We start from the raw sequence: 16458 nt of genomic DNA on the forward strand, positions 1-16458 counted from the left end.
TTTCTAAAAATATGATACAATAATGTTCTTTATATATATAAATAGTACAAAATCAAAAAATGATTTAGGGAATATGATTTGTCTCAACTTTATAATATCTATATATATATTAAATTTAATTAATTAACTTTTATTGATAGGAAAGTTGACCACTCATTAAATGTAAAATAAAAATCATTAAATACATATATAATATAAAGAAATAAAGCATTTAGAGTATATCCTAATTCATTACTATAAGATTTGTGTAATTCTTTACATTTATAGATATATAGAAGCGTTGATATTATAATATATTATATATATTATCATCCCAGAACTATTATCTCATCTTTCAAATATATTTGTTTTCTCTACAAGGTTTACTAGTTCAAAATGTCTCCAAACTTTGTAAGCATTTTAGATATATTCGAGGAAATAAACTTATCACCAGTGTCATGTAATCTTTGTAATAAGGTGTCTCTAAATGCTATAGAGCATGTTAACCATTGTAAAATGGCTCATGGAGTCAACAACAATGTCTCCCTACAAGATGGCCGCATGATGGATCTTCATCGTTTTTGTACCGAAGCTGTTCCAGATTCAAATCCTCAGACGAACAGTAGTTCGGTACAAATCGCACCCAATCAGAGAAACGCATTGTTTGACATGAGGGATAAAGGAAAGAGAAATTGGTCATATAACCATCAACCTTCGATATCTAGTATGCGATATAATCATCACCGATCATTATCTGCAATACCCACAATCGCTAAACAAAATATTTCCCCAAATTTGCGAATGCTATCGTCAACTCATAATTTTTCATCTACGATCGTCGGAAATTGTGATAGTAATAACCCTACGAAGTCATTTATCAACAAATTGGATCGACCAATAAAGATGTTCAACCAAGATAAAGAAGAAGAAGAAACGGAGATGCTAGATTTAACCTTAAAACTCTAAGAAACGAGACAAATGTTTATTTCTTTCCTTAATTTCATTTTATTACTCAATATTGTTTTGTAGTACTTGTTGTTGGAATTTTAAACTAATTCTATAAATTCTATTAATGAATGGAAATTAGAATGTGGGTAATAAAATTAAATCAAATTCACATGAAATTCAAACGTGAATTAAAGGGTGAAATTTGATCCAAATGTTTGAATTAATTAATTTAAATTAATTAATTAAAATGTCTTGATGACCAATTAACAAAATGTTGTTAATTTGTAGCGTGACTTACATGAGTTTGTTATTATTATTAATTGTTATGATAATTTAATATTATTATTAACAGATTAAAAAACCATGTAACGTGAGTATTGCAAAATAAATGTCTTCATTAATTTTGACAAACAATTACGTTCATTAAGAAGAAATATTAAGGCAAATGAAAAGACAAGCAATTCCAACCGTTGGATCAATTGATTATTTAATTAACAGTTTATTATTTCAACAATCTAAATAGGCATTCTATCTCACACCATTCGATGGACAAAAAACCACATCACTTCATCCTTCATCTTTCTCACTCTAGAATTCCAAAAGCCTTCTTCTTGTTTTGTGAGTGTTCTTTGAGTTCTTCGTTCAATATTTTCCGTTGAAACCCGGTGATAGTTTAGGTACTTTATCAAGCTTGTTGTGTAGTGATCCCGGTGCTGAATCACTACTAGATTTGTTGTACCCTGGGAGACAGCCATCTGTGACAAGCTCTAGCACACGGGGAGACGATGAAACTGTTTTAAGGGAAATGTGTTTAACACATACCTCGAATCAACCATCAAATATGGTGATATTGTTCTTCGTATATCTTATTTTATTTTTATTTATTTGTAACATCGTATGTATATATATTTTTCTGTTATTTTTCAAGACAAGATTTCTAACAGTACTTCTATATTTTTATAATTTATAATATTTTGGAATGAACTATTTTTTTATAATAAATTATTGTATCAATTATTATTTATACTATATCGTTGTTGTGTTTTCCTCTTTATTAAATAAATTATTCATTAAACAATCCATCGTTAATAATTTTTATAGATGTAATGAAAACTTTGAGCAGACAATATTGATAAAAGAACATCTATTTTAGTGCAACCTTTATAAACCTATCAATATTAAATCAACTAATCAAGAAACTAAATATAAACACACATGAATTTTAATGTGAAAAACCCTTCAAGAAAAAGCAAGAAACGTCGTTCGTCGATTGAAACACGATCGACACGGTTGGCACAACACAATCGACGACACTATTAGCACGGTTGGCACAACACAATCGATGGCACGATCGGTATGAAGGGGACGATGAACATCATCGGTACGAATGACACGATTCACGAAGTAAGTGTCGATACCCTAAATCTCCCAGAATTTTGTTGGTAGCTTTTCTGGATACTTATTTCCTGATTGTGAGCGCCGATGTGTTCTTTAATCTTTGGTGTTCTTGGAAGATTGCCTTTCGAAACGATTTTGTCACTAATTGTTAGGGTTTTTGAATTGCCTTATTTCTGCATTTACTTTGCTTTATTATTTTGTTCTGCTCTTCAACTAAGGGGAAAAAGAAAAGTAATAAAGCAAAGGAAGTCAAAGAGTTTGTTATGGAAGGTCTCAAGGAGATTGCTGAAGAAAAACAGGAAAAAAGCAAAGAAAAATCAAATGTTGTGAAACATTTTGAAGACAATAATGCAGGAAAGTAGGGGAAGAAGGTTTTTGAAGAAAATAATGCAGGAATGCAAGGAAAGAAGGAAGAAGTCTGGAAGGTTGGCTACAATGAGAGAGTCAATCTGTTTGACCTCAAAAACCAAATCACCAAGCTTCTGATGCATTTTAAAAAATGAGGGATTGTTCTTAATAAGGAGAAAGTTCAGCATATAACAATTCAACTCAATATTCATTATCTTCAGGACTGGAATTTGCTGAAGAAAGAAGAATATAATGAAATAGTAAATTGGTTAGTGTCTATAATGAGAGAGCTGATGAAGACCCCTAAATCGAAGACCTATACTGTCAGAAGAAACTCTACCTGGAAAGTAAATGAGGTATGGAATCAAAATGCAGGAAAGAAAGTTGAAGATCATGTCTACAAAGGGAAAATCTTCTTAGGGGATGTTACAATAAAAGTGAAGGTACTTAATTCTCCTTTTGAATTTAAACTTCCCAATGAAGTAGAAAAAAAGTGCATAAAGGAATGGAAAAATGTGGTGGTAGAGAATTATATTGGAAAAAATAGAGTATCATTCTCAATCACTAAAGAAGCTTTAATGAAACAGTGAAAGGAAAATGGGCTGGAGAAGATCTCTGTAAATATTCATGATCTCTATTTTCTTCAATTCAAGAATGGGTCGAATTTGGATGAAATTATGGAACACGGGCATACATATATTGAATCCAACTGCATGAAGTTGGAAAGATGGTTTGAAGATTTAAACCTGTTAAGTAAACCTAAGGAGACAACACAAATATGGTTCAAGCTTTGGAATATCCCTGCACACATGTAAAAATCAGAAGCCATTAGTCATTTTGCATGGTTATTGGGAAACCATTATAATGGACCCAATAATAGAAGGAGTAGAGCATATATCTTTTGCTAGAATTAGCAAAGAGGTGAATCCGCCAATGTGATAGTCATAACCCACCAATGTGATAGTTTTGTATGTTGTGGTTAAACACCAATACAAGAATTAAATAACACACCAAACATGATTTGAAACCAATATTGGCATCAAATAAAGGAGGTTAGTTTTTCTTTTTAGAGTGAAACCTTACATCATTAAAATTGTATGTGGCAGAAATAATGGAAGTTAGCATTGTGAGATGGAACTGGTAAAATAACTCATTCTTTTAGCCATTTGAAAGATCAATTGAGTGAGGATTTAGAATAACCTGCGCTCTCATCTTAGACTCAGCATAAATATTCTCCGAGCAATTTAGCTTGCTTAACATCGCTTTCCACGTCGTGTTCTTGAGCCTTTTTCTTGTTTCCATTCATTGACAATGTCAATTGAGGTTCTACAACAGGCTTATTATTATTATTATTAGTTTCCTATTCATAAATAAAAATTGGATGTTCATCATTAGTGTATATAAAAAAAAATTAATTAACAAGAAAGTCTGATTAATTACCCGTGACCCTAATTTTAATGAGTCTAATGGATTCCATCCAAGGTATGGTTCTTCAAACTTCAGGACAAATACTAAATATACTCACTAACCTGCTTATATATTTCAACTTTTTTTATCAATAAGTTTCTATAAAATTATTATGAATTTATTATTTTCATATACCTCTAATAAGATGCATTATCCCCATTTCTAATATACTTGATTTAGTAAAAACAATGTCTTACTAAATGAGCCCAGTTGTGTCTTAGTTATACCTGTCATTTATCTTGCTTCTTCTACGCTGCTCTGTTGTGGAATGCCTTTATCTTGGAGTGCTAGGTTTCTGATCATCTGGTTTAGTATCAACAATCACTATTAAATCACATGTTGATAAGTTAATTAGGTATATAGAAACAATAAAAATATAAAAAAAAGATGTAATTAGTTACTCGTGGGGTTTGAAAAAGGAACTTCTTTGATGATAAACTCTTGTTCATCTTCATCATCATCTTCATCATGGGAGATTTTTGCAGATTTTAACATATCCATGAAACTTTTATTCTTGTTTGCTAATTAGGGTCTGTTTAATACCATCATCACTAATTAATTAAGAAAAGAAATTAGGGCTAATATCATAAAGAAAGAGAGAAATAGATTAACCGAGAAGAAGAAAGTGAGCTGTAAGTTATGCTAGCGAGATTATGATGGTTACTACTATTGTTGTTAAAAGAGGATAGAGATGACCATTCTCCTTCTCCCATTATAATTCTAGCAGCTTTCTACCGAGATCATGTCAAGTAACTTTTATTTATTTCCTTCATTTTCACAGATCCTCAATAAATATTTTTTTCTATAAGATTTTGTAATATATATTGCATATGGGACACTGAGAAGAACTGAAATTAGTTTCCGAGGATCTTCAATTGAGTCACATTTTACTTGTTAAAAAGAAAAGAACCAATAGCAATGCATTATAAATGAGGACCTAGAAATTATGCTGGAACCTATAAATAAAAGTGTTTTTAAATGGAGGCATGTTTTTCAGGACATCTACGACCATTTTGTTATCCTCATTTATTATATTTGATCTCATCCAACTCAAATTTAGTTTTTTCACCAGCCTAAAATTAAACTTATGATCCAATTACACTTTTTTTTTACCAAATAGAAGTATGTGCTCTAAAAAATATGGGATCATGTTCCAGTCTATATTTCTCTGCCAAGTGAAGAAGAAAATCCAATAAAGCTAGAAAATTTGCATTTCTAACTAGGATTGATGTACAATTCTAAATTTTGGAAAAAAACTAGTTTCTGAATTGGTAATTCATCTCTATATATCTAAAACCTTTGTTTCTTTTATGTTGAATTTCTAGAGCAGGAGTTGATGACATTGAAATTTTCCCATATCTTCTAAACTACTTTTGGTACTATTATTACTCTTAAGGATGTAAATTAAACTTATCATTCTTCAACACGTAGAAAAATAAATAAAATCAGCGATGAGGACAATAATGGATGAATAATTAGGTCGACTTTTATAAAAGTGTAACAATAACTCAAATAGAAAGAAATTGCAGCAATTATAGAACGAGGAAACTGAAGTAATTAGAATTTTGTTAATTTCATACACTCTAACAGCAATTAACATTCTAAATCAACATATTGCCGCAACATATTCGTTAATAATGTAGAAAGAGATGGAGCGAGTGAAAGTGAGACCTAGAAGTTACGCTGAAAACTATAACAGAGTTCGAGAACTATCTCGGAGAACGAATCATTGGAATCATTAGCATGATGCTAAGATTTTCCAAACTTGCTGGCTGGTGACCTTCATTTTTGCGTCTTTAAACTTGTCATCTTCTTTCTCTCTCCATGACGCGGAAGAAAGTAGTTCATTCTTCGTCTTCTTCGTTACCCTAGAATTCTGTTGGGTTAAATTATTTCGACTAAGTGTTGAAATAATTTAACCACTGATATTTTGATGATGAAATAATTTATGAGTTTCGATACAGGTGTATTGAGACAATATGTTATAAGACCTGGATCTAATGAGGATCATTAGACCGATTTTGATTTTCATTCGCATAAAATTAGACGCACAGTCTAACTCATCGGAGTTAGACGTGCAGTCTAATAGACGTGTAAATTAGACAGACGATCTAATGGTTACACGGAATTAGACGTGAGTCTAATGGAATTAGACGTAAGTCTAATATATTCAGAATTAGACGTACAGTCTATCTCATCGGAGTTAGACGTGTAGTCTAATAGATGTAAAGAATTAGATGCAAGTCTAATGAATACACGGAATTAGACGTAAGTCTAATAGAATTTGACGTACAGTCTAACTCATCGGAGTTAGACATGTAGTCTAATAGATGTAAAGAATTAGACGCAAGTCTAATGAATACACAGAATTAGACGTAAGTCTAATAGAATTAGACGTACAGTCTAACTCATCGGAGTTAGACGTGTAGTCTAATAGATGTAAAGAATTATACGCAAGTCTAATGAATACGCGGAATTAGACGTGAGTCTAATGGAATTAGATGTAATTCTAATATATTCGGAATTAGACGTACAGTCTAACTCATCGGAGTTAGACGTGTAGTCTAACATATTTGTAATTAGACGGGTGGTCTAATTAGTGAAAGTTAGACGTGCGTCTAACTCTTTCAGACAAGTCTGAGATAGAACCAGAATTAGACGTTCCAGTGTAACTCAGTGGAGTTAGACGTGCCGGTCTAATGGTTATTGAATAATTAGACGTGTGGTCTAATTAGTGAAAGTTAGATGTGCGTCTAACTCCTTCAGACAAGTCTGAGGTAGAACCGGAATTAGACGTGCCGGTGTAATGGTTATTGAATAATTAGACGTGTTGTCTAATTAGTGAAAGTTAGACGTGCGTCTAACTCCTTCAGACAAGTCTGAGGTAGAACCGGAATTAGACGTGCAGTCTAACTCAGTGGAGTTAGACGTGCCAGTCTAATGGTTATTGTAATTAGACGTGAGTCTAATTCTATTAAACTAGGCCATCTAATAGACGTTTTTCCATTAGAAGGAGATGACCAATTTCATTAGACTGATTTTCACAATTCGTCTAATTGAGATACGTCTAATGCTCAGTTTAAGCAATACGCTTGAATCTAGCATTTCTCCCACCCACGTGCTATAGTTGTACCCTACTTTTGCTCCACTTTCTAGTGAAGATTAGTACAACAGCTATATGCATCCAATCAAGGAATGCCACGTAAGAGAATTTTCCTCATATTCAGCGCACTACCAGTTCTGTACGGCCACGATCCTTGTGCTCAGATCCTGTTGTGTACAATAGAGGCTTTCCAATGGAAGAGTGCCACGTATCATTCTTGAAGATTCGACCATTAGCTCCTGCTCAGTATTTAATCAATCCTAAGGACAACGGACAATCTACCTCACGAACAAGCGAATACAAATGAACAAGAAATCTGATTTTGTAGAGAGAGAGACTGCTCAATCATCTTGCTTACTGAAGTTATTATGTGAAGCTTCTTTCTGATTGTACTGTGTGTGAATCGAGAGAGAGAGGTAGAATCAAAACACATTTAGTTGAGTGATATTCTTCATCTTGTAATTGAACAGAAAGTGTTCTATTCAATAGTGAGCTAAGTGTGTGTGTAAACTGTATTTGATTCTCATCAAATTATAGTGAATCCTTCCGGTGGTTGGAAGAAGGGGTGACGTATGAGAGTTTCTCCGAACATCCATAAACAAACTGCTGTGTTCTTCATTTCTGTCATCTTTTCATATTTCATCTTGTGCTTCAAACCCAAGTAAACAATTCCGCCTTGAATCCGTTTCAAGTGTTTACTCAAGTTTGCGTAGAATAGAAAGCGAATTAAATCCCTAACATGATTTCTTTCAAACTGTTTTTCATAAGCCTTCATCCTTAGCCAGACCCCCGTCTCTATCGATAAAGCTGATCCTATCAATTGGTATCAAAGCCTTGTTTCTATTCTCAAGCATCAAGAACCCAAAGTATGTCTTGCATCAATGAAATTCCTCTTCTGACAAAGGACAACTACGATTTGTGGATGATAAGAATGCAAGCTCACTTGGCTGCTATTGACTATGATATGTGGAGTGTCATCACCGATGGCCCCATAAAGATTTCAAAGCCAAGAAGTGAGTGGACCACTGAAGATAAGGTGACCAACAACCTGGATAATGTTGCTAAGAAAATTCTAGTCACTCAACACGAATATGTTTTGTGAGATCAAATCTTGTTCCACTGTAAAAGGGATATGGGATAAGCTCAACCAGATCCATGGTATGAATTCTCAAGCAAAGAACAACCAAAAAGCATTCATTTGCAATTAGAACAAGTCCAGATGGGCTGACAGTGATTCGGAGGAGCCTCCTGCTGAAAAAGAGAATGAAGTTGTAACATGTCTGATGGGAGATGACCAATATAAGGTAAATTATATCTCTGCACCATGATTTACAAACGAGGAGTTAACTAATGCACTCAATGAAATGGCTATTGAGTACAAAAAGTTAGCTGACTCTTTTTATGAAATGAAAGTTAAATATGAATCAACTGTTCTTTATCCAAACCAAGAATCTGAACCGAAAGTTTTTGATGAAAACATAACAGAGATCTCATCTGAGAATGATATGCTCAAAGAACATATTCAAACTCTTTCATCTGAAAACAAAAGACTAAACTATATTGTCAGTGCATGGACAAGATCAGGAGATGCTGTCAAATATCATATCAGCATGTTGAAACCTGCTAGATCTAGATCCGGTTTGGGATATAACAGTAATGACCCTAATCTGTCATGCAAAAAGTCAATCTCTCCAACTAATAAGTTTAAGCCTATAAACTTTGTCAAAAGGAGTATGACTGACATTGAATCTGATCCTATTCATGAAGAAGTTGCTTTCAAAAATGAAATAGTTTATGTTCCACCAACTGTTAGCTGGCTTAAGAATAAGCTTGAAAAGGCTAGTAAGTCTAGTAATTTAAAACCTAACTCTAAGTCAAGGAGTTTTAAAAGAGAACCTTCCTCAAAAGTTAAAGGATCAGTGGCTAGCACAAAGTCGTCTGCTAAGTCAAAAACATACGAATTAGTTACAACTCAAAATGGGATGTCCATCAGAATAACTCAAATATGGATTCCTAAGGGACTGATTGACCGAGGATCCAATTGAAGGTGGGTACCAAAAGATTGTAAATATTTATTTATGTAGGTACAAATAAATGAAGGACTAGAGGAATCTGCATGGTATCTTGATAGCGGATGTTCAAGGCATATGACTAGAAACAGACGGCTTCTCACTAATATATCAGACTGTTCTGGACCTAAGATCACATTTGGTGACAACAAGAAGGGTAAGACCATGGGTAAGGATAAGATTATCCATGGTTACCTAACTATTAATGACGTGTTGCTAGTTGCCAACTTGTGTTATAATTTAATCAGTATCAGTCAACAATGTGATAATGGTTTATCAGTAGACTTTCAAACTCATGCATGTTTAGTTAAAGACCAAGATGGAAAAATTTTATTAACTGAAAGTAGAGTAGGAAACTCATAAAATGAATTGGCAAAAAGAGACATCTGACCCTATGTGCATGATTGCCAAGAATGACCAGAAATGGTTATGGCATAAACGTTTGAACCATTTGAATTTTAAAACCATCAACAACATTTGTTCAAACAATTTAGTTATTGGTTTACCCAATCTTCAGTTTTTATAGGACAAGATATGCACTGCTTGCCAGTTAGGCAAACAAGGCAGATCATCGTTTTCAAAAGCAAAGGGAAATCACAATCCAGCCGTATCCTAGAACTTTTATATATGGATATTTTTGGTCCAATTCCTGTAAAAAGTATAGGAGGAATGAGATTTGTCTTAATTGTTATCGATGACTTTTCACGTTTTACATGGGTTGCATTTTTAAAATTAAAAGATAAAACTACTGAAAACATGATTAGGATATTTAAAGGGATTCAGAATTAGAAATCTTTAAATATCACATGCATCAGAAGTGATCAGGGAACTAAATTCACTAACAAATACCTATCATCTTATCTCGAGGAGACTGGAATTACGCATGAGTTGTCTAGTGCCAGAACTCCCCAGCAAAACGGCATTGCTAAGAGAAGAGTGAGAACTCTGAAGGAAGCAGCGAGATCTATGCTGTCTGAATCAGATGTTCCTTAAAGGTTCTGGACGGAAGCCATTAGTACTACTTGCTATACACAAAATAGGTCAATAATTAACAAACGTTTTGATAAAACTCCCTATGAACTGTATTATGGGAAAATTCCCACAGTTTCTTATTTTAAGATTTTTTGGTGTAAATGTTTTATCCATAACAATGGAATGGTTTATTTGACTGCGTTTGATGCTAAATCGGATGAGGGATTCATGTTGGGATACTCATCAGTAAACAAGGCTTACAGAGTATACAACAAAAGAACACAGACTGTTGAAGAATCCCTTCATGTAGTCTTTGATGAGCCTGTTGAGAGCAAATCCAATGAACCTATTGATCTTGCTGACAGACTGCAAGCGACCAGTCTTGAGTCTGTAAGTGAAGAATAAGAAACCTTGGACAAGCGGATGGCTCTATCTGATCCTGTGGCTGATCCGGTTGAAGCTCAACTAGATGTGCAAACTCCTGTTCAACAAGAAGTTGAGAGTTTGGATGTCGCGGTGTCACCGGTTTAGATGAGCAATCCCCTTGGTTCCAATTTCAGATGGAACAGAAATCATCCACCAGAACTGATAATCGGAAATCCTTTTTCTCCTCGAAGGACAAGACGTCAATTGATGGATGAAATGGCCAATTCTGCATTTATTTCTCAAATTGTATCAATAGTTGTAATTCTCAAATGGCCAAGCGGCTGGATCGAGCACTAGCGGGAGGGTGTTTGGAATTAGATATATGGGCCGAAAATAGGTGTATCAAGATAGTCGTTCCTACACCAAGCTCGGTTTAGAGATGAACAATCTTAACAATATGAGCACTAGTGAGTGAATTGAAGATGGATAATTCAGAAAAACAGAAAGAAGTTGAATTGTAAGTTGGAAATCAATACACTCAAACACCAATTCTCTTAGTTGATTTAGTTAACGAAGAACAATGGACAACCTACTCCCCCAACAAATACAACTCTAGAAGGCAGAGACGTATGCAAATGTTAGTTTCTTTAACCTGTTCATTCATTGAATTTGGTTTTATAAATTAATTTAAATTTACACTAAATATACAGAAATAAGATATTTTAATTTGATGTTGTTTGATTCTAAATTGATTATGAAATTTTATGTGAACTTTCAGATGATTTTGTAATGTTGAAATACTTATAAAATTTTGAACAAAAGGAAAACAAAACTCTTCTCATTAGTAGGTGATTTTAGTCATAATTTCCAAATAGTGAATTTTATTTCTCCAAAACTTTTACTTTTCGTAGAGAGCATCTATCTATGTCTAAGTTTTAGATATTAATTCAAACCTAATTCAATTCAATCTTCATTCCTATTTGGACAGCTTTAAGTTGAATATATTATTTGTCACTATTAAGATAATCATGATCCTTCTCCCTACACATTCCTTGTAAAATTAAAGTAGAAATATACATGTTGTGGATGTTATTAAAATTTTAAACATTTTAAACATACATGTAGTTTCTTAGTTGTTGTATTGGGTAAGCATGATCACACTAGGAAGACAAGGGAATGTGATTTCTTAGTTGTTATATTGTATTGAATTTAATTGAGGGGAAAACTATAATTGAAAATGTTATGTTTTTTTTTTGGGAAAAACGACTTAGCGTCATTTCATTAAAAATTCCCAAAAATGGGAAAAAAAACCACGAATTTAAGAGATCATTCTAGACAGGCCTAGAATGATTTTAAAGTCGTAACATTCTAAGTAAAAGCTAGAAAGCCAAAAAGGTAAGTGAATTATCTGATTACAATGCTTTCAATTCTAGTGAGTTTAAAAAACAGCAAATTACAGTTCCGACAGATATTCCAGTTTTGCTCCGTGCTTGGAATTCTTGTCCACGTTCCCGCGAGGGCGCTGCAATCTGATACAATATCTTTCCATAACTCTTCAACGCTCCTACGGGTTCTGTCATATACCCATGCATTCTGTTCTTACCAAATGTTATACACCACTGCTCCAAAGCCGCACTTGAACACACTTGTTGCAAATCTATTTCTCTTGGCTTTGAGTAGTGTTGCATCTTTGATTTCATTCTATTCGCTAGGGAAACTGATCAGCTCCAGGCTTTTATAGAATCTGTCTCAAAGCTCTGAAGCAATACAGCAGCTTCCGAATAGGTGATCTATGGTTTCTTCATTTCCTCTATATAGAAGACAGTTCGTGTCTAGGATGCTCATATACTTGCTGATACGATTACGAGTGTTGAGTCTTTCCTAGAAGGCGAGCTATAGGATGAACTGATGTCTAGGGATAATCTTCGTTGACCATACAAGAGGAGCCCATTCTACTTTCTGTGCTTTTTCCCGGCTTACCTCCCATATTTTCTTCGATACAATCTTCCCATTATCCTCAGCTTTCCATTAATGAATATCCGGTATGTCGTGTAGTTGTATGTTACTTATATGATCAAGTATCCTCTGTCATTCTGGATTTCTTCTTAGGAGTGAGTTCCAATTTCCGTCTTTAATGTCTCTGATTTTTTCTTCTGTGCAGTCCCTTCTGATGCGTGTATTTTGAAACTCCTCCTTGTGGATGTTAGGATGGTTTCGAACCAGGGGTCGTGCAAAAATAGAGTGCCTTTCCCGTCCCCTAGCCGGATGTCATAAAAATCTACAATATCGCTTCTTAGTTTAAGAATCTTTTTTAGAGACCAGCTCATACCTTCATGAATTTTGCAGGTCCAGATTATGAAAATGTTATGTTACATATTGACATTATTGAGTGTTACTTCTTAATAATATGAAATTTCATGTGCAAACAATAAGTAAAAATGGTTTGAGGCTAGGATTTTTTACCTGTATTTTGAGGGAATCAAAGGAAAAAAAATCATACAATTTATTCCTCTTTATGTATCAACTTAATAAATATAGTTTCAATGTTGTGGATGTAATTATTTTTGGATAAAATTCAATGATTTCTTTTACATTGTATAATATAAATATTTTCTTTGTAAATAAAATGTTTGGGTTTTGCATTGTTTTGATTCAATGTTTTGTTTTTATTTTTCTAAATGTGCACATGTATTGCTGAAATGTGGATCTTCCATACCATTAATAATCTTTTTGGACTATGTCAATGGATGGTTTCATTATTTAGTGGAGAAGTTTTGGAAAATAATGTTTTGGAAAGTTTGAATTGAATTGCAATTAGTTATGTATGATGTTTGAATTGATTATGTTTGAAGTTCATTATGATGTTTGAATTGGTTATGTTTGAGGTTTGGGAAATTAATTTTTAGGAAGTTTGAATTGAATTCAAATTGTGGTTAATTATGATGTTTGAATTGGTTATGTTTGTTGTTTGAATTAGATGCTTATGTGGTTATGATTTCTTTTGCATATTATATTTCAAAATTAGGTTTTGTAATACTACAAGTTCAAATAAAATAAAAAAGTTGCAAATAATTTTGAAAATTTAATGCTAAAATAAAATAGTGCACAATATTAATGCTAAATTAAATTAAATAAAAATAATATATAAAAGATTTGCAATATTTTGAATAATATAGTGCAAAATAGTTAAATGCAAAAGCATATTACAAATATTAAAAACACTATTATTGTAAAACCAAGTGCGGATAGATTTGTAAATGTTAATGAAATATAATTATATATATATAAATTATAAAAGATATTGAATAAATGATTGAATAAACTACCACAAATTGTATTGGATCGTTTTCAAATATTCAGTATTTGAATATAAATTAAATTAAATATTGCAAAACTAAGTGCGGAAATATTTGCAAATATCTTTGTTAACTAATCGTATGTATATATACATTAAATAAATGAATGCATAAACAACCGCAAATTGCATGGAATTATTTTAAAATATTCAGTATTGGAATAAAATTCGGAATGTGTATTGCATATACTAGTGCGAAAATATTTGAAATTATTAATGCAAACTAGTTAATATACATATATATTATCAAAATTATTGAAGAAATTATTGAAAAAACTTGGGTTTTTAATAAAAATATTAATGGAAATATTGTTGGAAAATTATACTAATCATGGTTAGTATAAGTTTTAAAAAATAAGAGATTTTCTGTAGCATATTTAGTTTTAGTACTAATATTATGAGAACTAGTATTGCGCAGGGACAGATGCAGATCCAACTTAGGGCTGAGGTAGCCCACCCCAAGCTCATCCTAATTTATATATATATATATATATATATATTAGCAGATGGTGATATGCATACATACATTAGAGAGAGAAGACGTGGTGAAGAAGACCAGAATGTTGTCACTTTTTTGGGAAAAACAACTTAGCGTCATTTCATTAAAAATTCCTAAAAATGGGAAAAAAAAAACCACGAGTTTAAGAGATCATTCTAGAGAGGCCTAGAATGATTTTGAAGTCGTAACATTCTAAGTAAGAGTTAAAAAGCTATAAACGTAAATAAATTATCTAATTACAATGCTTTCAATTCTAGTGAGTTTAAAATAGTAAATTTCAGTTCCTACAGATATTCCAGTTCCGCTCCGTGCTTGGAATTCTTGTCCACGTTCCCGCGAGGGCGCTGCAATCCGATACAATATTTTTCCATAACTCTTCAACGATCCTGCGGGTTTTGTCATATACCCTTGCATTCCGTTCTTGCCAAATGTTATACACCACTACTCCAAAGCCGCACTTAAACACGCTTGTTACAAATCTATTTTCCTTGACTTTGAGTAGTGTTGCATCTTTGATTTCATTTCATTCGCTCGGAAAACTGATCAGCTCCAGGCTTTTATAAAATCTTACCCAAAGCTCTGAAGCAATACAACAGCTCCCGAATAGGTGATCTATGGTTTCTTCATTTCCTCAACGTAGAAGACAGTTCGTGTCCGGGATGCTCATATCCTTGCTGATACGATTACGAGTGTTGAGTCTTTCCCAGAAGGCGAGCCCTATGGTGAACTGGTGTCTAGGGATAATCTTCGTTGACCATATAAGAGGATCCCATTCTATTTTTTGTGTTTTTTCCAGGGTTACCTCCCATATTTACTTCGATACCAGCTTCCCATTATCCTCAGCTTTCCATTCATGATATCCGGTCTGTCGTGTAGTTGTATGTTACTTATATGATCAAGTGTCCTCTGTCCTTATGGAATTCTTCTCAGGAGTGAGTCTCAATTTCCGTCTTTAATGTCACTGATTTTCGCTTTTGTTCAGTCCTTTCTGATGCAGGTATTTTGAAACTCCTCCTTGTGGATAATAGTCTGGTTTTCGAACCAGGGGTCGTGCCAAATAGAGTGTCTTTCCCGTCCCCTACTCGGATGTCATAAAGATCTGCAATATTGTTTCTTAGTTTAAGAATCTTTTTTAGAGATCAGTTCATACCTTCATGAATTTTGCAGGTCCAGATGCTGGTTTCGTATTTCATAAACCTCGTATACACCATTAGATCCATAGTGACTCCTGATTGCGCTCTAAATCCCACAGATGCTTGAAGGTGAGAGCCTTGTTCCACTCGATACAGTTCTTCAAGCCGATGCCTCCCCCATCCTTCGGTTTGCAGAGAGCGGTCCATTTGACTTTTTTTTCCTCCTCTTTCGCTACTGCCCTAGATAAAGTTCCTCATCAGTGTATCGATCTTCTTCATTACCTTCTTCGGAATGACCATTTGTTGCGCCCAGTAGTCAATTATTTCCATGACCACTGTTTTGATAAGTTCGATTCTCTCTGCATAAGAAAGTTTTTTCGTTGCCTAGCCAGATATCTTATTTTTTACCTTTTCAATTAGCGGCTTGCAGTGTGAGATCTAGATCTGCTTCGCGTTTAACGGAATTCTAAGTACCTTACAGGAAAACTTCCTTCCTTGATGCCCATGATGTTGAAGATGTCTTGCTTCCTTTCGTCATTTACGCCTCCATTAAATGCCACACTTTTGCTTTCATTAATAGTTAAACCTATAACCTTAGAAAAAAACGTTAGTACAGTCCTAATAGTTTTAGTGGAATCATTGTCTGCGTGCGTTACAATGAAAAAGTCGTCAGCAAAACATAAATGGGTTACCTCCTCTACCTCACAGAATGGGTGAAGGAATGTTGTCACTTAACTCCTTCTCTCTAATATAACACACATAGAATTTACTATTCTTTTTTACTTTATTCTTTTTACTCATTTCTCTTCTTATATACATAT

The sequence above is a fragment of the Impatiens glandulifera genome, chromosome 1 (genome assembly GCF_907164915.1).
Source record: "Impatiens glandulifera chromosome 1, dImpGla2.1, whole genome shotgun sequence".
In the NCBI taxonomy this organism is placed as follows: Eukaryota; Viridiplantae; Streptophyta; class Magnoliopsida; order Ericales; family Balsaminaceae; genus Impatiens; species Impatiens glandulifera.